Here is a 22165-nt window from a genome sequence, read left to right as displayed (position 1 = left end):
CCTTTTGACAGAAGGAAGTTTAAGCATAGATACAGGAGGGAGATGGTAGGTGATTTGTGCTGGGAGAAAAAAAATCTTGTTCAGATGATACTTACTCGGGAATTATTTCATCTAGTTGAAACTCCCAGAAACACAGAGGATAAACTAGTTGCTGTCAAGACATACAAGTTGAGGGGCTGAAGAATAAATGCAATACAGTGATCCTGCGTACCCCAACTTCAAATATAGAGAGATCAAGTTTAAGAAGATGGAATGATCTGCTTCTTACAAATTCAACTCAGGCATTTTTGTAGATTTTCAAGCCCTTCGGAAAACTTCTGGGTCCAAATTCAGGTTAGAAAGTCACAGTGTTCAGTAGGCCAGAAAGAACATAATGTAAGTCTTTCATAGAACAAGTACATCATCTTAGAAACAGTGACAGAAGATGAAAAATGTTACCTAGTGATCTAGAAGTCAAATGGTGAACTCAAGGGAAAGTAGAAGAATGACACCTTTGCACTGCCAGGCTTCCCAGCTGGCTGTGGGATGTCAGGCTTGCCAGGTGCCAAACACTCCATAAAAGCTATTAGCAGCACTAATCACTGTACAGAACAGCACTGGCCAAAGGTGATACTGAAATTCTTAGATCATCTTCACACTACAGTGAAGTTTTCTTATAGCCGGTTGATTCTTTCAGATTTACACCACCTGTAGTTTAACTCCAAGACAGAGGCTGGGCCAATTAATTTACTAAATGGGTACATTCGTAAGCCTTAATTTCACCACTCTTCAAGTCTGACAGCAAGCCTAAGATAATCAATGCAGTGTATTCACAGGATGATGTAAAATCACCCCAATCCTCTGCTGCTCTCTTTTATGAAACTCAAAATGTACTGTGCCTAAACACAGAGGGTTTGGCAGTAGCTTTAAGGTTTTCCAGAAGTTTTTACCTTTAGCAACTCAGGCCACATTTTTCCTGTCCCCTTACACGTGCAGGAAGAAATCTTGTGGGATCATGTTGTGAACTGAACAAATACACCAGACTGGTTTATGATGTGGCTTGAGAAAGAGTTGTGTCAGCACTGCTGAGGGTGTTGTGAAGCAGCAGTGGGATGAGAAGCAGGGGCAGGAAAGAGCAAGAATTGGCTGGTCCTGTATCACTGCCAAAGCTTTCCCACAGTGAAACACTGGCCTCTCAGCAGGAACATTTCATCTACCATTTTTCAGCAAGTACTCCAGTTTTACTATTTAACAATCGTTAGTTACAACAACTTTCCCCAGGATTTGTGTGATGCCTCAAATAATTTCAGACTACCTCTCTATCTCCTTGTGGATGTTCTGCCAATACTCTACTAATTCTCCTTCAAAGACCTTCTTTTCTTTCTATTTATAGAATCATAACTTTGTTTAGAATGGAAAAGACCTTTAAGTCCAACTTGCACTTTTGTCTTCCAAACAGGGAAACTTATGGTAGGAACAGAACCTCTATGGCCACAAAGCAAGAAGGAATAAAAGAAATCCCTGAGAGCCACCATCAGCCTTAATCAATCACTTCTATGAGAGAGTCACAGCCAGAAGTGGGAAAGTGAGGACCAAGGATCACTTAAAAGAGAACATCCGAGCCCAACATTGAAGAGAAGGTCTAATACCACTTACAGGGCAAGGATTTAGGAACATGAGTCACCTGAAAATATCATCTATTACCAAAGTTACAAGCAGTTAGTTTGGTCCAGAAAGTCAGCCAAACTCTCAGAAAACATGGGAACATTTACTGCATAGTGTGGGGATCAGCTAGCCCCTCCTTTCTGTTTGTCATGAGGGAGGTACTGTAAGGTTTGCAGTAGAAGACATTAGGTATTAGGAAATAAAACAGCTCTAAGGACACATGCAGTCATGGCACACCATGAAGCACACAAAAAGAATTGCAACAGCTACAGACAAGTTGACGCTGCAGCCTAGGTGAGCTTTTTGTTTGACAGCTATTTCTAGAAGACGTACCCTGCTCTTTCCACAATGCATTTAGCGTTTTTCATTTTCAGTTGAATTGAAAGGTAAGTCACTTTATCACAGAACAGCTCCAGCATAGCTCAGGTTTCAGCCTCTGAGAGCAGACCTACTGTGCACAACATAATCTATTAAGACAATTTGACACTGCTTTCCTAATGCCTAGGAAAAACAGCCCCTTTATTCCAGAGTTTATTATATCTTTGTTTTCACTGAAATAGCCTAGTATCATGCTTTCATGTTCTTCTCCACATATCAGAGCGAACAGATCTCAGGCTGTCTTTCCTGTGCCCTATCATAAAGCAAAATCATTCAGTTCAGCAAGAAAGCAGAAGAAACACAGGATAAAAATAAAAATTCCTTTCTCTCCCCATAGGGAATACACTTATCTCAGCAGTATCCAACATATTTTTTCAAAAAGCATTGTAAAGTCCAAGTGAAAATATGTATGTTTTACCCATGCAACTTGCCCTCCCACTTACAAAGGACAATATTGACACAGTCAAGTCATACAAGAAGAGTTTGCTGCTGTTACTGTAAGGACCTTAATCCACAATCCTAAGCAAACAGACTGAGCAGCTTCTAACCTCCTATGGAAACCAGCCTCCCTTGACTACCAGGGCATTGTTGTAGAGAGGAAGGTGGGAGAGAAGGGCATGAAACACCTTGGAAAGAAAGATCAGTGATCTCCACCCTGTGTCTCCCATCTGTTGGCATCAGCACAGGGAACCTCCTCACCACAAGGCCCAGGAAAGGGCCCTTGTTTCCAACGAGGCTCCCAAGATCTGCTGGAATGCCGGACCACCCGAACACAGCTGTGGATGGAGGGACCAGCCCCGAGCTCCTGGCACTTCATTATTCCCTATCCACTGGAACTTCCATTTCCCCTGCAGGAGTCACTTTAGCCCTCAGGCTAAAAACTAGTCATGTAACTAATCAAACTAGTCAAGTTTGATTATCTTTGGAGCATGACGCCTCAAATGAGCTAACTGGGGGTTTTTTTCCCCCTGTTATTGTGACTCCTAGGGCAGGTGTTTCATAGACTCTCAATGAAGAGAGAAATTTCTGTGAGCTCCTATGGAGGCCTTTTCTCCCTAAAAAATTACATAAAGAGCATCCCAATTAAATCCTATTCCACATGAATAAATTCCCCTTTCACAGAAGTATCTGTTGCAGAATAACAGCTGATGGCTGCTGTATAGCCAGTGGATGAAGCACACCTGCTGATCTGGAGTTCGTCATGGCAAAGCTGAATTAAACATGAGCTTTATAAAGGATTGCATAAATGTCCTGCTTTTCTCTCTTATTATAAAACCTACTTGTCATCTCAGTAAGCTTCCATAAACGACGTATTTTACTTTCCCTTTTCTACCTAGAACACCACATGTGTCATGGTTTTCCTTTGAGAGCACATACCACCTTCCTCCATTTCTTCTTACACACAACAACATGGAAATGTTCCCCCTTGTCACAACCTACAATCCATTATCACTATCAGTTGTGCCTCTTGACAGGCTGTATCTCCCAACAGAGACACTCTCATGTAAAATCCTGGTGTGTGCTGTGACCTCCACTCTGCCAGAGCCCTCTGGATGCAGAGCAGGAGGTGCATCAATACCACTCACCAGGGCAAAATGCTTGGTCAGTAACCCCAGCTCACAGTGATCAATGAAGAGATCTCTGAATTGCCATTCCCAGGACTCATTCAAAGTGGTGGGGGAAGACAAAATGTCAAGTTGGTCTTCTAAAAAAACCCCCTTACCACCCTTTTCAAAACCAAAATTTTCATAATCCTCCATCTCAGCACAGAAAATACAATTTATATTTTTTATTCCTGTCCAACATAAAGATTAATGCTGAAGTTAGGAGAATTCCCTGAGGGAAGGAAATGCCAAGTTTTAAATCAGCTCTAGTTATTCCTCCTCCTCATTTCTTCTCAATCAGTGCTTGCTATGCCTTCTACTATTAAACTGTTCCTCATATATCTTTCCCAGTCAAATCATTTTGTTTAGAAGCTGTTCTTTAAAAGCTCTCTCTGATTTGCTGACTGTTATCAGAGCGAGATGAGGTACGGAATTACAGTCCTCCCTCACAGGGAAGCATCACACCACCTTTGTCTAAATACATGAAACTTTATTGGGTTCACCTCCATTTCATGTTTCAGCAGCTTGGAGGCTTCTCCTGCCCGTTTACCACAGAGCAGCATCTGCCTTTTTCTCAGCCCTCCTCCTCCCTCCTTCTCACAATCATGCCACAAATGGTGGACTTCATTTTATTACCCTCTGTGAACGCCTAATTTCCTTGGAGTGCCTGTGCAGAAAGTAAAAATTGTTTTAGATTGCTCATAAAATCCACTGCTCATTCTGTCAGTGGGGCATCACGAGTTACAGAGGCTGGAGAATCCTAGGGCAGAACATGCTCCAGGCACTGCACTCTCCTGGCATAGCACAATCATAGAAAGAAAAGCAGTCAGAACTGCAAAGAGAGATTAAGGTAAAAGTCTTCACCTTGGAAGTGAAAAAAAACCCAAAAAACAACCAACCAAAACTTCACGAGCTTTTTAAACCACTTCAGGTTTCCTGCAACCTAAAGGTCAAATGAAACTCTCCGTTTTTCAAGCTGCTTTAGATCAACTCCACATGGAAGTGTAGTTAAAACTGTGTATTTTTATACAGTATGTGAAAGTACTTGAAATAGGTCTTCTTTTTCTAATTATCATTCTTTTGTTTTTTCTCAATTTTACCTTCTGCTCCCCTTTGCTTATGCACTGTGGCAAATCACTTATCATACTACAGTATAATGAGACCCTTGAAAAAATCTGATGAAGTAACAACTGGTTTTGCCCAGTTTGAGGGGAATAAGTCATTATTTGCAAAAATGCCAAACACTGATGCATGAGATGCGAGAAAACCGGGGTTCCATCACTTCTTTGTTTTCTTGCAAAATTACCTAAGTCCTGATGTCCATTCACAGGTATTTGGACAGAAACTGTAACTTCAGTAGAGGAAATTCTCTTAATTTCTGCTACATCTGTGTAGAAAATATGAATCTGCAAGTCTGGGCTCAAGACCTCTCAGGTGCCTGTGTCTCATAGAGGAATCTGAGGGAGCAAAGTGGTACCCCTGGTACAGGAAGATGGAGTGTGGCACTGGATGGGAAGCATCCAAGGGGCCTGAATGAATTTGCTGATGTCACTGGAAGTAAACAATCTGGTCTTTTGGGAACACCATGGAGACTGAGAACAGACCCATGGATGATAAAAGGCAAATGTCGAGACCATCTTCAGAATGGGCAAGAAGAAAGAAATTTCCAGAGGTGGAAGATGAACCATTCTGTATTTCTGTAATTTTGTGTTTCATATTACTCTGATTGTAACCACATTTCATGGCATTTTTCCTTTGAAAAAGACAAGGAAGAAGAAAACAAACACATAAAAGGGGAAAGGAGAGCTGAACTTCAGTTTCTTTGTTGGGCTGGCATTTAGTTTTGCTTGCTATAAATGATGTGCTGGCCTCTGGCAAATATCCCCAAATACAGGCCTTAAAAACAGCCTTCATTAGCACTAATGAAGATGATGAAAAAAAACTAATCAAAACTCAATACAAATCATCCTGTAGCTTAGGCAAAAGCAACTTAGACATTACAGACATACAAATACAGCTAATTTTTCCATGTAGCTAATTTTTCCAAGCTATATAAAGAACTCTATCCAGAAAGAAATAAAAAGTACTTACAAGACCACTGAGTTTCATGGAGTTATGCAACTTTTTTATAGTGGTTTTTTTTTTGTGTACTAATCGAACACCTAGATTCTGAGTATGACAATTCCTGGTTTTGAACAGTAGATTACCATGAAGCCCAATAATTATTTTGGCCAGAAAGGCTTTCCTGAGATGTCTCAGTCTCCTGCCTCAACCTGCTCCCCAGAAAACAATTCCTTTTCATCAAGGGAACACTGCCTGCTTAATGACAACCAAAACCAAGTATTTTTATCTTTCCAGCATTGGGAAAGCCTCCAAATAGCTACTGAATGACTAAAACCAGGGAGTGTCCGAGCAGGGAGACTGATTCAGAAAAAAAGGCTTTGTCTCTGCTCTCTGGAAGCCACAGCCTGTGAGCTGGCTTGCTCTATTCCTTTCACCCTGGGAGCAGACTTTTACACCTTTTTGAAATGTTGTTTTATCAGAATGAAAACCCCAAATGTAACCTTACCACTCCAGTGATACTTCCATGAAGGTTTCTGTGGGAAGCCAGGATGAGAAGTGGCTCTTTCCCATGCACAGCCAAGTGCTCTTCCTTCTGGCTGCTGCTGTCACTCAAAGTCAGTAATGGGGAGAGCCCAAAATACAAAAAAAAAAAAAAAAGAAAAAAAAGACAGCAAAAAAACAATGGAAAGAGACTCCGACTCTCCTTGTTGGACACTCCTCTCTCTGCCCACTGAAAACATGAGGAGCAAGAAGTATTTGGCCCTTAGCTCTGAGGTCTCAAATGCAAGAGCAGAGTGACTATGTAATACTACTTTACTGTTACTGACACTAGCCCCAAAAGGGCCAAAAAGTGAAAAGGAAAGAGTACACAAAGTAAGAAATAAATCAGCACCTAGATAAGAGATGAATGAGAGTTTCAAATACATACCATATAAAGAAAAGACTGTTTAATTGAAGATATTCTGGTGTGTCAACAAAACAAAAATAAAAAGGCATTGGTTAGCAAATTGGTTTTTGAGAGGGTGTTTTGAAAAGTTCTTTAAGGGAAAATATTTTCCTGACCACCAAAAGATAAATAAAAATAAATTTTGTCTTTGTTTAGTGAAATATTACTTGTCTCGATCATTCTCTGTCTTTCCATCACACTCATGCTGCTCTGGGCTTTTTTCTCCTCCTCTGCAGATCTCTTTCCCTCTCCTGAGTGCTTTTTCCCTTAGCTCTGAAATATTTCACTTTTAAAATAAATATAGAGGAACTGCTGCTTCCCTAGAGCATTCCCAGAGGCAGCTGTAAAGGACTTTCAAGGCAATGCTGCTTCCTGGGTAATCCGCCTGATCTAGCCTTTTTTTACTTTTCTTCATGAAATCAAACCAGAAAACACGCAATATTTAAAAGCCCTGTGAAGTGGGAAACCTGCATAGCTAAAACTCAGAATTCTTGGGTTCTCTGTAAAAGACTGCAGAGAAATTGTACCATAATATAGCTGCCTGAATAGCTATGGTAGATTTGAATTAATTTACTTTAAAATGTACAAAATGCATCTTTGCTGCTAAGAAAGTTATTTCATATCACCCTGCAGCTTTTGATTTTCATCCTCTGACTTTCCTACATAAAAGCACAGTTAAGGAATAAGGGACAGTACGTCCATCTACTTTCAGAACTGTTAAAGGTGCAAGGCAGCTGGCAGTATTTATTACAATATGCACTATAATAATTAATTTAACTTCATGATAGGGCTTTTAGTTCAAGAATGGCCTCTGGTAGACTAGACCCAACAACAATACACCCAACAACAACTGGACTCTATTTCTAGTCATTGCACTCTTTCTGGACAACCTTCCACAAAGTCAAACCCAAAAAAGCTTTATGATTTTTACTAACTTCTCCTGCCTTTTATTCTTTTCTAATCCAAGCCATACACAGCAGTTTCCAGCTCACTGCATCACTGTAAGGTAGAGAAATAGTGTTGTATTTTATTTAGATTGCTTAATCTAATAAAAGAGTAAGAACTCTGATCAAAGGAGACAGTCAGAAATCACATGGGGGGGAAAAAAGGAGCAGAAAAAATCCACTCTGGTGGATTTCATTCTTCTACAGTGTTCATTCAGTGCTTAGTAATTCAGGCTGGAATGTGGATGCACCTGGGTTTGGGTGCATTCCCTCTGACATAACAGGAACACTGTAAGGCAAGAAACTTCTAGCAAACCATATGCAAAACAATTTTAGTTGCTGCCCAGCTATGAGAAAAACCTTGTTTTTAGCTGCTCAAATAGAGAAACTGAAAGCAGCGGTTGGAGTTGCTGAAGATGCTGAGCAATTGTTGAGTAAAGTTGCTGTGGCAATTAATAAAAATCAGACTGCATCCTGCAGGCTGGAGCTGTGTCAGGGAGGTTTAGGTTGGGTATCAGGAAAAGGTTCTTCCCCCAGAGGGTGCTGGGGCACTGAACAGGCTCCCCAGGGAATGGGCACGGCCCCAAGGCTGCCAGAGCTCCAGGACTGTTTGGACACCGCTCTCAGGGATGCACAGGGTGGGATTGCTGGGGTGTCTGTGCAGAGCCAGGAGCTGGACTGAATGATCCTTGTGGGTCCCTTCCAACTTCGGATATTCTACAATTCTATGGTTCTAAGGAGGGATTCCAGAGAAAACTGAAGGAGGAACAAATCTGGAGTGAGAAGCAGAGGACAAGGCATTGTTAACCAAGCAGACAGTTTAACACACCAGCTGTGTCCTCCAGGGAACTTGTGAACAGAGTGCAGGAGGCCACATGGTGAGCGGAGAGGAAAAGAGAGGGTGACTACAAGTGCAGCCAGAGCTTGCTGAGTACTAAAAGGAGCTCGTGGGTTAAGGGAGGACAAGTAAAGGCACTGACCTCTGAGGGGTCTTCAGAAAAAAAAGCATTTTTCTGTGCACTCGAAGTACTGATTTTCTAATTGTACCAGAATGACCACTTAAAAGAGCCTGTCCTGCAAACTTAATAAGCTCAAAGGACATCACTAAGCACCCAGCTTCTAAAAGTGTTAGATCTCTTTGGAAGCAGAAAAATGGAAGAGGATGATAATAAGACTCATGACTTTCCACTATTAGGTATGACAATTCTGTAGCTGTAGTGGCTGAGACTTGTGTAAACACCTTCTTCCAACTCCAAAACTGAAGCAGCCAAAATTGCCAGTGCAGCTGCACACAGTGTGAACTGGTTTGTCCATTCTTTCTCCAAAACCACAGTTAATTTAGAAAGGTAACAATAGAAATCACTGTTAAAGTGCAACCTACACTTCATCATTATCATCTGAAACAGGACTTCCTCACCTGTCCTGGTTAAGGCACACTTAAAGCCATCAAAAAAAGCCCTTATCTCCGGCTTCTTGGCTGTTGCTACTCCCAGAGAGCTGGTACACAGATTTCACCCAGCTTAAGAGTGGCAAAAGAAAAATCTGTACATCTTAAAAATAATATTAAAGCACAGTAACGCCAGAGTGATGTTTCCTTCAAATCCCTCACGCAGCATCAAATCTGTTCTTAGGCTGCCTCTCTCTTCAGTGAGGGGTGATGGGATGAATTCGGCTGGGCATTGGGAAGGGAAGCTTGCTGCACTGTGCAGAATTAAGCACTGATACTGCATTAAAGCCAGGGAGGGGCAGGAAGCACGGAAGGGTGGGGAACACAGGATACATGCTGAGGAGACACACAACAGACAGAAAATAAGGGTGGTTAACAGCATTCACCTGGAAGCTCAAGAAGGTTGAAAAGCCTGACGTTTACTGTCAGTGAAGCTGCTCTGGAGGCACCAAACTCCACCCAGAGCTAAGCTCCAGGCAGGCCTAGGAACAGTCCTGAGTCAATCAGTCCAACTAATCCAAGCCTAGACTTACAGTTCCTCTAATTCACAAGTCAGAAAGGCATCTATTTAGAAATAAAATTTGCTGGATAACCACTGGCAGAACCTGTACAAGCCTCAGACTGTCTTCACACATGCTGAGGAGCCAGGCTTTTTCTCTGTCACCAAGTATATACTAAAAATACTGCTTTAATCTTTTGGCAGTGTTAAGGGAACATGTTTTCTTTAAGGCCAGGTTCGTTTATTGTTTTATATGGGAACAGTTAAGTAGGGAGCTCTTTGAAAAACCTGATACAATATAAATATTTAATCCTTAAGTAAATCCTTTGGACCTTGCTCCTCTGCTCTCAAGCTTAGCATCTACCAAAGGCAGCAACAGAAATTACAAAGTTCTGTGCTCATTCCTAAGAAAACAAAGGAACTCCTCCACAGGCCAGGTGTTTAGCAAGCACATTCAAAGAGAGCAATAGACATGCACATCAGCAGAGGTTAAACCCACACACAGACACCCGTGGGATGCAGAGGATGACAGCTGGAGTTAGAATTCACTGCAAGGGTTCGGGTGGCAACAGCATGTTCAAGCTAGTGAGGTACTGCCTTTACAACTACTTTCAGAGACAAAAAAAAATCAGCTTTTAAAGAAATACATCAAAGGTTGGAAAGCTTAAAAATTGACTTATTTCATAATGGTGCAATATTTATCATTTCAGTTTCACTTGAGCATATATTCTCAATCTTTCATTGAACTTTTCTATTCCAAACATCACTACAAAGTAAAATACTCATTACTTCATTAAAATAATCTTCTTGCTGTATCTTGAAAGAGACAGAAATAGAATAAAATCCTATGACAGGCCTGTCACTTTTAATTACTTCATAGTAGGGTGCTTTTTGTATTTCTAATTGATTAAATTAGAACAACAGTAAAAGTAACTTTAAGAAGTTTTCCATTCTCAAAATTATTGATTTCTCTGACATGAAAGTCAGAGCCATTAAACACGGTGATCTAGTTATACACTCCAGTCAGAGGATCTTTCCAAACTTGTTTGTGCAAAGGAACGTCTGTTCCGGCAGGGCGGCTTTCCCCATTTGCTCGTCTGTCTGGCTGCCCTAACAGCTACGCTGCCATCCGTCACCTGCCACCAAAGCTGCAAACGACCAGGAAGTTCATGAGGGAAAATTGTTCTTATTTTACAGCTGCTCATTGGCAATTCTCAGCTGTAACTGCAAATATCAGCGATGCTTTCTTTCCCAGTCCCCTCCCGAGATTAACAGATGGTAAAATACAGAAAACGCCCCAAATCCTGTCACCAATGCAGACACTGGTGAAGGACAGCTCCTTCCAACAGAACCAAGGATTCAGGCTGTATCTCCAAGCCACCTGACCATCCTATCACCATCAGAAACACTTCCTCATTTTTTCATAATAGGCTGGAAAAAAAAGGCGTGGATTTGCCTGTTTTCAATTGCAACAGTCATCTAATTGGGAAAGGAATTGAAATCTTTGTTGCCCAAGACAGCTATGTGGTATGGAAGGCATTACCTCCTTCTCTTCACCAAGAGAAGAAGGTAACACCTTCATCTCCCCCCTTGGTCCAGGGGACAGTGGCCTTCCCTCCACACACGTCTTTGACTCTTCCTGTCAGAGGACGCACTTGTGTTGCCGAGCACCAGCTGCGCTCTTCAGAAATCTGAGGTCACCAAAAATGACTGAATTGCTGCCGTTCTCTGCAGTGAATCTCTGTGGTCCCTCCCAGAGCAGGGTAAGGCAAGTCCCGTGTCACTGCATGGGAGTGACCGTCATGTCCACCATTGGGCCACTGGCCAGTTTTAAAATCTTTCACACAAATACAAATTAATTCAATCTGTCCCCTTGCTGCTGGCATTCTTGCCTCTTCTGACTAGATACCTGTAACCTTCCTCCTTCTCTCCCAGCTATCAGGCTTTTTTTATCTGCTTCAGCTCAAAATGTGGTGGGGTGTGGAGCCGAAGCAGCAGGAAGCACGCAGGAGTCCTGGATGACTGCAGAGCTAAGAAGGAAAGCACAAAGCTCTCTGGCACTGAACAATGAATATTCTAAAGTATTTCTAGATTATAGGAAGAAAGGAACAAAGAGAGATAAAAACTGACCTTGCTTCTTCAACTGAATCAGCAGATTGCAGCTAGAGAGGAGGGGCATGTTTGTTTTCAAAACAATAAAAGGCAACTACCATCCTTAATAGCATTCTTCACACAATGCTCTTCTGTCACACACAAAAACCAGATCCTTTGTTTTTACCAATAAAAAAACAAAACAGCAGTGTAAGAAAACAACAGACCAAATCAAAAAAACAATCCCTTCTTCCCACAACACAACAAAAATGCCCAAAGGCAATCCCAACATTGTTAGTGCTCTAAAGACATGATACACTCACCAAAGCAGAACAGACAGAGATGTGTTTACCAAACCCTTTCACTTTTAGCATCCAAACCACCAGCCAAGGGGAGAACATCCTGAAATTACCCTGCAACAGCAGAGGACTGCAGGGATAACCTGGCCTAACTGTGATCAAGCTGCTTCCAGCACCAGGAGCGCTAAAATCCACTCCAGACAGCACTGTTCCTCAATTAATTAACACTGCTTGTTTAAGCCATGTGCCAGCTGACACTTTGGATGTCCCTTTGAAGCTCTCAGCTCACACGGTGCCACGGCGCTGCCAGACGAGGCACAGCACACACGTGACCTTAGCTAACACAACCTCTTGGCCCTCTTTCTTTTAACATCTCCATCTAACAGCAATCTCCTTGAAGAAGGGAAAGGCAGCACCTCACCCAGCAAAAGTAATAGGCTTGGAGCAAACTGATCCCGCTGCTTGCCCGAAGTCAAGCGGAGCAGTGGAGTTGAATGCTGGGGCAGTCATTTTGGATCTGCGTGAAGAAGAACCCTATGTGATTTGAAAGGGAAAACACAAATGTGAATGTTTAGGGCTGCAAAAGACTTCAGAGCTGTGGGCAGTACCTTCGTATTTTGACCATTTTACATTCAGGGCAATGGGTCTTTGCAACAGGGAGACAATTCCTCTTCTTCACGAGGAAGACTCTTAATTTTTAATCAGTCAAACCGTATTTTGACTAGATGAAGCTGTTACAGGATGAAGGTTTCAAATCAGAATTCATGCCTCTGCCTTTTCCTGTGCCTACCTGTTGATTGTCAGCTTGACCTATGCACCAGCAACACCAAAGAGCAGAGTTCTGTGAGGACAGCTCAAAAACCCACTAACACACACCAAAAAAACACCCCAAAACTTGTCAGATTCTGCCAGGAACTTGCCAAGCCAATAAGAGGGAGGGAGGGGGTGGTGTGTGTTTTCTCCTCTTTGCATTGTCAGAACAGATTTTGTCAGCAATTCAGAGAAAGTTTAAATAACAATACTTCTTTTTGCTTTGTCACAACTTTATTTGAATCAATGTTCTGATGAGGAAGAGTGTGTGACTACAGGAGTAAATTCTGCCTACTAGAAGTCTTTCCACATGGGTACCATGGCAATGGGACAGCAACATAAGATTCTCCCAAGGAGAACAAATGCAGCTTGGTTAGGAGAAATGCAACCAGGAGAAAAGATCAAATCCATAGCATTAGTATTATAAGAAATTGCCAAACAATTGAGTTTTACTCAGTGCTGATACTTGAAGGGTTTTGGAAAACCTGCCATTTCCTTTTTCAAAGTCTATGATATTTTTAGATAAATCTGTTAGAATTTTGGTGATTTTCTCATAACAAAATGAAAGGTAGAAGGTTTGTTTCATTTCTGGAATATATACTTAGGGGGAGTTTTCCCATCCTAAAGGCTGCATTCCAGTTGGCAGCAGTGTGAGCAGTGTTAGTGTGTTAAGCCTAAGATAATGTCTATTTACTGTATTATCAAGGGCACGGTGACAAGGGGAAGTAAAGCTTGTCATTACAGGTCGGCTCTCATCCTGAGGGCTCTCCCCAGCTTGACCCACCTGGAAACAGGTATCTCAGCTATTGTGTCTGATCTGCTTTTGGCTACAGAGATTAACGAGCTTTGTACCCATTGCAAACTAATACTTCACTGAAACTGACCTAGGACCTTCCTCCTAGATTGGTTCCTTTAACAGGAACCAGTGCTCTCCTAACAACAGAGCAGGAGGAATCCCAAGCAGAAGTGAGAGGGAGATGAAGTTTTGCAAGAAAAAAGAGTGTAGGAGCAGGGAGGCATCTGTGATGCAGGAAGGCACTCTGTAATGAAACATCACTGAGGTGCAGGAAGTGAGACATATGCTCCCACTCCCAGCTGGCTGACAAACGCGTTTCCAGCCCTGAGGCTCAGGACTGTTTCAAAAGGAGCTGGCTGGCTATATAGGAAGCTCTCCTAAGGTGAGAATTTTTCCAGGACTGACCAAAGAACAGAACTGGTGCTCCTTATTACCTGCTAGGATGAGTCAGGTCTACAGGCTTGATTTAATGCAAAACCTGGGCAAATGTGTTTACTCGAGCAGCCACAGCATTGTCCTGGTGTGGAAGGAAGACAGCCCAACACATGATGTTCCCACAAGGCTTGGTATCTGCTCCTCGAGCAGAAACTGAGAAGCAAACCAGAGAAGATCTTAGAGAGTCACAATCTCACTTGCAAAACCAAGACAGAAAAGCACCTAAACTGTCACTGCAATCTCTGTAAAATGAACAAATATTCTCAAAACTATCTTAATTATATGTCATATATAATATGACATATATATATGTCATAGGTTTAGTACTCCAGGGTGATGAGTGGATTTTCAAAAGGACAGAGAACAGTAACTCTTTTATTTCAAAATTTAAAAAGTGAAACAGCTTTGCTTTAAGTATTATCACTTCAGTTTATCACTTGGGGGAAGGTGGGTTGACAACCTGGACAGTTTAACCAGAACAGTTTTCCTCCTCAAATTCAAAGACCAGTGATTTTTGCTCTCTGATTTTTCAGAGATAGCACTGAATTCTATTGGCAAATAATCCTTATCCAACAACTGCACCTTCACCAGTGTAATATGCCCAGAGATGATTTGTTTTATTTTACGTTTCAAAGTATTGTAGAAAACCAACTAATTCTTGCTTAGGAAAGGAAAAGAGAAGGAGAACTTGTATAAGGAGTTTCTTTTTGTTCTGCCCAGCTCCCACCTGCACGCGCAGACCAAATTCAGGAGCAGAACTGCGGAAGCTGGCCCAGAATGAGGGATAGAAATGTTTTCAGCATCTGAGTTGCAATGTGCTACCTCCTCCCCCTCGCCAGATGGGTGTGAAAAACCAAAATGTGGAGTAACTGCTCAGGCTCTAGCTTCTCCCTCCCAATCCACAAAGGAATGCAGCCTCTTCATTTATCTCCAGGCTTTTCTTACCTGCCAGTGCATGTGTTGTGGTGTAACAAGGTGGAGGACACTCAATAAATGTGCTATTTTCTGCAATCTTTGCAAAATGCTATCAAGAGCAGGACTCTCCCTTTCTGTATGTCCTATGTCAATTAAACATTCCTTTAACCAATGGGAAATTTAGAAATGATACTATTGCTTCTGCTACTTTAGTTTCTTGGAATAACATGCTTATATTACATATGCACCTTCAACTCTAGTTCAAGACCATGGAGACTCCAAGGATGCAACCATTTTAGTAGTAATTTTAAAAACCCTCTTGATTTCAAAAATATTATTCTTAAGTATTATTAATACAGCCTCAGTGACATTTCCTGCTGCACATAAATAATCAGAGAAAAGAAGGACAAGATTTCCCTTCACTGGAACAAGATGAAGTGCTACAGGTACCTATCTACAGACACTCATTTTGCCTTTTACACTGCAGCCCGTGACTGCACACGCCGCAGAAGAAACTCATTTTTCATGTATCTTTCACTGACAGGGCTGTTGAAAGATGAACTATCTGCTCCCAACTGTTATACTATTCAAATTCTCTTAGCCTCCTATGAGGAAAGGCTGGGAGAATTGGGATTTTTCAGCCTGGAGAAGGGAAGGCTTTGGGGTGACCTCAGTGGAGGCTTCTGGTACCTGAAGGAGCCCACAGGAAAAGATGGAGAGAGACTCTTGACAAGGGCCTGGAGTGACAGGACAAGGGGGAATGGCTTCAAATTGACAGAGAAGAGTTTTATATTGGATATTAAGAAAAAATTCTTCCCTGTGAAGGTGGTGAGGCCCTGGAACAGGTTGTCAAGAGAAGCTGCTCTATCCCTGGAAATGTTCAAGGCCATGTTCGTGGGGCTTGGAGAACCTGGTCTAGTGGAAGGTGCCCCTGCCCACGGCAGGGGATTGGAACAAGATGATCTTTAAGGTCCCTTCCAGCTGAAACCATTCTGGGATTCTATGATTCCATATCCAACATCTGGGAAGCATCTGCTGAGCAGAGCAGATGGCTGGCTAGAGACCCTCAGAATAATACAGTTCTCCCAATAGTTTTCCTCACTTGGCATACAGGACTCCACAACCGAGATTTGGTAACAAAAGCAGTGTTTCCCCAGGAAGCTGCAGGAAAAAGGGGCTGCTGGAAGCAGGTTCCCTGGCTGCATTGCTTCCCCATGCCATCACACCTTTGACACAAACATGGTTGAAACCTTCACATTACATGAGCAAGGGAATGATTGTGACACTGCCCTCAAAAGTCCCAGAGAGGCACAGGGAGTGCTCCAGAGCTCACCTGCAGTTCATGTAACTTGTTTGGCCTGCACCTATCTTGCAGTATTTGTTACATCCTCCCGTGTTTCACAAGTGCCCCAAATTATGTTAGGAACTTTACCTTATCATGGGTGTGTGCTGCTGCACCCACAGAATGTGGATAGACGGAAAGGTAATTTTTTTTTTTCCAAGCAATCCCAAGGTGGACTGAATCCATGCATCAGCATCTTTGTAATGTAGTTTATAGTGCACTGCCCAGTGAAGACATCCTTGTCTGGCTGGTGTGCAAGGATGAGCAGTTTCTTTGTGACAGCTACATCTAGATCACTTTCTCTCTTCATGGAAAAGCAAGATAACAAACCCCTGCATCATACAAGGATTGTGGCTCCTATTCAAGAGCTGCCTTGGGGCTCTTGCCTCAAGAACAGCTGTTACCTTCACCTATTCTACCAAGCTCTATTCTACTGCAGAATTCACTTGGCAAAAGGAAGGCACTGTACCATGGAAAACATAAGCAACCAGTACAACATCAAAGCTGCAGATTACCATTTTGAGGCTGATATAATGGCTGTGATGATAGCAGCTGATAAAGCCATAGAGTGGTAAGAGCATGCATAGCAACCAGTGATTCCTACAGAAGGGCTGTCAGAGACTGAAAATGCTTCATGCCTCAAACACTGATATAAAGTTTTGCTCATTATAAAGAAGCTACAACCAAAGAAGCTTCCCTGAAGACTGGGACTTTGGACTGAAAGTCAAACTGTTGGTTAGATAAAGGGAAATGCATTGTTCAGTCATCTCAGGCTGAGGGAAAGGTATGCATCCACAAAAGGCCAATGCCACCAGCTTTGATGGTCCCCGGCTGAGTTTGGGGTGGGAGGAGGTTTTGAGGGCATTGCATAACCTCCGGTGAGAGGCAGTAAACACCCATCCTCCAATTACACAAACCAGCCCAGCTGTGGAACCCCCCAATCCCACAGGCCACGGGACTTTCACATGAGAAACAGCTGAGGGGGAGTCACAGCCCCCCAAAGTGCTCCCCAGAGGTTTTGCACCACCGGATGCAACAGATCCCCAGTCTGCTGTAGGAGACTGCCCCCCTCCCCCAGGGGGACATGCCTGGACATTTCCACCTGGCTCGAGGGTATATTAAGCCATGGGATTCTATGCTTTTTGGGGGGACCTTCACCACCAAGACGACCAGCTGGAGAGGATCAACAGAACATCATTGGGATCCATGGAGTGGTGATATTTATATTTTCCTTCACTCTCTTTCTGTCCTCCCCACCTATTTTCTATTTCTTTCTCTTCTCTCTCTCTCTCTCTCTCTCTCTCTCTCCCTCTCATCAAATAAAGCCCTTACTATTGCCACTGGCATATGGTCTCGTTTGCACCTTAATTTGGGCAGAAGAATTTCAAAAGAACCTTAATAATCAGATCTTAACAAGGGCGGAGGATGACAAGATGAAGGGTTTATTATGAAGGGTTTGTTATTGCTGTTGCCTGACATCAGGAGGAAAAAAAGGGTGGAAGAATATATTACAGATCTCTGATACAAGAGGCATAGCCCTTCCCACTTTACAGCCCCTACAAACTTAATTTTTAATTACAGTCTTACTACTAGATTGATCAGGTTGGAAAGCAAGAAGAAAAAGAGTCAGCAGGCAGAGGTTTTTATACTAACATATATCTACTGATATTTTAAGAAAAAAAGGACAAAGAAAACAACAGGAAAAATGTAAACTAAGTGCACACAAAGTTCGTTAAACATAAATGTACTTTTTCCCAGTGAGGACCTTTAACTTGTAGCTCTTTCTTGGAAGAAAGAGGAACAACTTACAGTTCCAACTTTGGTGCTACTAATTTTATCAGTGATTTAAGAAGTTCTCCTTGGTATTCCTACAGGTTGGCATTCTGTAGGTATTTGGGCTTCAGTGCCTAACAAATGGAGATAACAGTGAATCAGGTAATTTCCTCTGTGTGATTTAAGACTGCAATTTCCTTATAGGTACATTTATAGGAGCAAAACTATCCCTCCCAGGTGTGAAAAGGTGCAATTCTCAGTCTAAGAATCCACGCAAATCTAAAAAACAAGGAGGCGACATCAGGGCTGGCAGAAAAAAACCAACCTGGTTTTTATCAGAGAAACAGTGTTTTTCATTCTGTTAATCTATTTCAGAAAGTTTATCTGCTTGGTTCAGAAAGCTACAGAAAACCCCATTTTCCAATTGACATAGCTAAATTGCAGCCATGGGCCCAGAACTCCTCATTTAAGTCTGCACCAACATAAAGCAACGAAACAGCTCTTGACCAGAAAAGCCCAACTGTTTAAAGCAGTACCTGGAAGGAAGAAGTTTTGACAGTGAAAGTATGCATATCTGGAAGAAAATATATTCCAATTAGCTCAACACAGTATGGCAGGAACAATAATTTATGTGTGGCAGTTTTGTAATTAATTATGTGTACCTGACACACCCAGCGTGACACAGGATCTCATGAGCTTTTATAATAAGCTACCTGGGGAAAAAAAAAAGAAGCATACCTCTAAATTTCATGCATGTATTTGTAATCTTCTTTTGCTAGTAGGAAAACATGCATAGAAATGAAGAATCTGTTCTAATATTTGCTGTTCAAAAATTTAAAAAGAGGCACAAACTAGCAATCTACAATATATCGTCTTCTGCTTATTTTAGGATATTGGAGTGGAGGGGGAAGCAAAGGAAAAACTTTCTGTAGATCTTATTTATGGAAAATGTGGCATTACATAAAAAGCCAATTGCAGCAGGATTCCTGCCATTTCTCAGATACCTTGAAATGCTTCTAGGAAGCCAAATTAAGAGCTATTTTTAAGAAAGATTTAGGACTTGTTAAGAACTTCTAATTAAGCTTCCCACTCTTCCATGGTATTTCTATGAAACATCTTTAAACAGCATTGAGCAAATGCCTCCAGCTGTCCCTGTCTGGCTGCTTTTTAGTTTTCATCTTTCCAGCTACTATGGAAAAGGAACTTAGTTTTTCTCTCAAGTTTAAAAAGCCCTCACTCCTTTTCCCTTCCTGCTGGTGGGCAGACAGGATAGGTGACAGAAACAGTTGAATTCTTACCATCTCCAGCAAGGGGACTTGGTAGCTGCACATACTGCACGTGAATGATAATAAAACTCCAGGTAGTAGCATCTGACCTGCAAAATCAGTGGCTTTGAAGGAAGGAGAGCCAGGAAAGGAGAAGCTGCTCAGTTTTCTCTGCTGGAAATCACTCTTTGCATAGTTTACAATAAAGATGTTCTCAGCCTGACACTATCAAATTAGCAGGTAACAAACTCTATTATATTTTCCTGACATCTTTGATTTCCTGCCACTGATCCAGGTCCCTGACTGTGGCCACACACACAAAGACTCCTACGGGAGTCTCTGAATCACTGCAGGTAGAACAGACAGAGAGAAATATATTGTAATACAGGTAATATATTGTAATTTCCACAAATATATTTTAATTTCCACAAATCAAAAAAGGTTCAGAAACACTGCTTATGCCAATTCCCTCAATTTACTGCTTGGGAAAGGAAGGGGTTTATACTGTGTACCACACCAGGTGCTCAGACTGGAAGGCCCAGAGCATCAGGTCCCAAGCTGAAGATTTTATAGATGCTGATACCTTCTGCTGTTTTCCACATCATCCTAGCTTGGGGCAATATGAAACACATAAAACAGTCAGTAAATTGAGAAGATGACAAGTCCTGGTACTTATTTGAATTTTCCATGTCTTTGCCCTTAGGTTTGATGCTGTAATTCAAGATTGCTCTCACGTTACCACTCCTACATACTCTTATCTAAACTAGCCTCACCCCTTGAAGCTTTCACGCCAGCATTTAGTAATAAATAAAAAAAGAAAATACTCTAATTTTTCTATATTTGTAGATACACAGTTTAAAGAAAAACATAAAATCAAACAGAGTTCAAGATGAAAGAAAAACCCCCCAGAAAGCCAAACAAACAGCTACCAATAAATATAAACACAGTTAGCTGTTTAGGCTCTCTGACAGAGAGGTCACAACAACCTTGATATATTAGCACCACTGAGACACAAGATGAAGTTCCTGTGGTGTTCCTGTTGCCCCATGGGGTGTACTTTTCTTTGAGCCCGTCGTGCTAGGATGCTGCATACACATTAAGAACTACTGCCTTCCACCAGAAAGGTAAAATACCATGTCTGGTAGAAGCCAAGATAGTTCTTACTGCCTAATACTTGAATACAAGAAAAAAAGTAAGATATTCCTTCTCTTCTTTCCTTTTCTGCAGTGAAAATTCTCCAAAAGATGGCAAAAGAAGGCATTCATCATCATCTTTTCTTACGCTTACCAGTACTAACAAGATAACCCCTAAATAAATAAATAAAATGTTTCATGAAACACATGACATATAAAAATATGGAACAAACCCAAATGAAAAAATGTGTATACAACTTTCCTAGCTGATTAATCTTTGACTTTGCAGCAAGTATATTGCCATCCCTGAGACCTGCTAGAGGGCAAAACATGTCGAAGGATAATGGGACAATTAAAGTTTTATGAGGATTTTTAAAAAGAAAGACAAAGCAGTATGTGTGAAAGAAGACAAACGTAGTAAGTCAGCCTGCACACAGTCATGACTGCACGGTGGTTAAGCAGTACATTTACCCCTAATTCCAAAGATCATTAATTTGAACAACTGTTCAACTGAGACAAAAACCTTTAGAGTTTAAAAAAAAAAGGTTAGTGCCATGGCAGGGATGGAAAAAAACCCCACCCTCCATCCTCTTACAGATGTTAGACAAATCAGGAAAGAGGTATTTATCTTACATGCAGGACACATACACATTGTATGGTCATAAACTCACAGAATGGTTTGGGTTGGAAGAGACCTTAAAGCTCATCTCATTCCATCCCCCTGCCATGGGCAGGGACACCTTCCACTATCCCAGGTTGCTCAGAGCCCCATCCAACCTGGCCTGGAACACTTCCAGGGATGGGGCAGCCACAGCTGCTCTGGGCAACCTGTGCCAGGGCCTCACCACCCTCACGGGGAAGAATTTCTTCCCAATATCCAGTCTAACCCTCCTCTCTGTCAGTGTGAAGCCACTGCCCCTTGTCCTGTCACTCCAGGCCCTTGTCAAGAGTCTCTCTCCATCTTTCCTGTGGGCTCCCTTCAGGCACTGCAAGGCCACACTGAGGTCACCCCAAAGCCTTCTCTTTTCCACACACAACAATCCCAATTCTCTCAGCCTTTCCTCACAACAGAGCTGCTCCATCCCTCTGGTCACCTTGGTTCCTCCTCTGGACTTGCACCAACAGGTCCATGTCCTCCCTGTGTTGGGGACTCCAGATTCTCTACTCAAGTTTGCAGCACTACTGTGCTGCTGTAGGTGGATAGTCAGTAATTCCTAGGAACTTCTTAAATTATTTGTAATTACTATTTTTATCAGTATTGGTATTCAAAGATGCTACTGTATATTCACAGCAAGATGTAGGAAACACCCAGCAGCTCTTGGCTGCAGTACCCTTCCAGGAAGACTAACACACTGTACCAGGAGTAAAACAACCCCCAAAATCCTTTTAAATAATTTTAAAAAGGACAACAATAACCACAAAAACTTCTTAAATGATTGTAAAACCTGTTATTTCAGCTTTTGACACTATGCCCTTCCCACAAAAAAACCACAAATATCTTAATACACAGGTCAAGGATCCTCAGGAATGACCCTCACAGCTGTCTGCTCCAGAGAACCTTGAGGGCTTGAGGTCACAGCCTCCCACGAGCTGTGGCTCCCAGGGTTTTATCCCTTTCCCTCTCCATGACAAACAGCCTACTGTCCTGGGCCAGGCACTGCCCACAGAGCAGCAGTGTTGGGATGCTGCAGATCCTTCAGAGGCAGGCAGAAATGTCCCAGAGCACAACATTTGCAAAAGTTGTTTTATTGGAATTTTTCCAACTAGATCTGATTTTATC

At 42.1% G+C, this 22165-nt stretch overlaps 1 protein-coding gene across 3 annotated transcripts in view; it reads right to left on the bottom strand.

Moving 5' to 3' along the window:
* Positions 1-22165, bottom strand: part of FAR2 (fatty acyl-CoA reductase 2) — a 124385-nt gene that overhangs the window by 79111 nt on the left and 23109 nt on the right. The window contains exon 1 of one of the 3 annotated variants that reach the window (XM_042050644.1): positions 11657-11775. The exons of the other annotated variants lie outside the window; for them this stretch is intronic. The gene's annotated coding sequence lies outside the window, so the exon portion shown is untranslated. Of the gene's footprint in view, positions 1-11656; positions 11776-22165 lie in introns of those variants that run through there. 3 annotated transcript variants of the gene reach the window in all.

The sequence above is a fragment of the Corvus kubaryi genome, unplaced genomic scaffold (genome assembly GCF_017639235.1).
Source record: "Corvus kubaryi isolate FWS band 111438036 unplaced genomic scaffold, C.kubaryi_AGA036_p1.0 74, whole genome shotgun sequence".
Taxonomy (NCBI): domain Eukaryota; kingdom Metazoa; phylum Chordata; class Aves; order Passeriformes; family Corvidae; genus Corvus; species Corvus kubaryi.
This window is presented reverse-complemented; position numbering and strand designations above follow the sequence as displayed.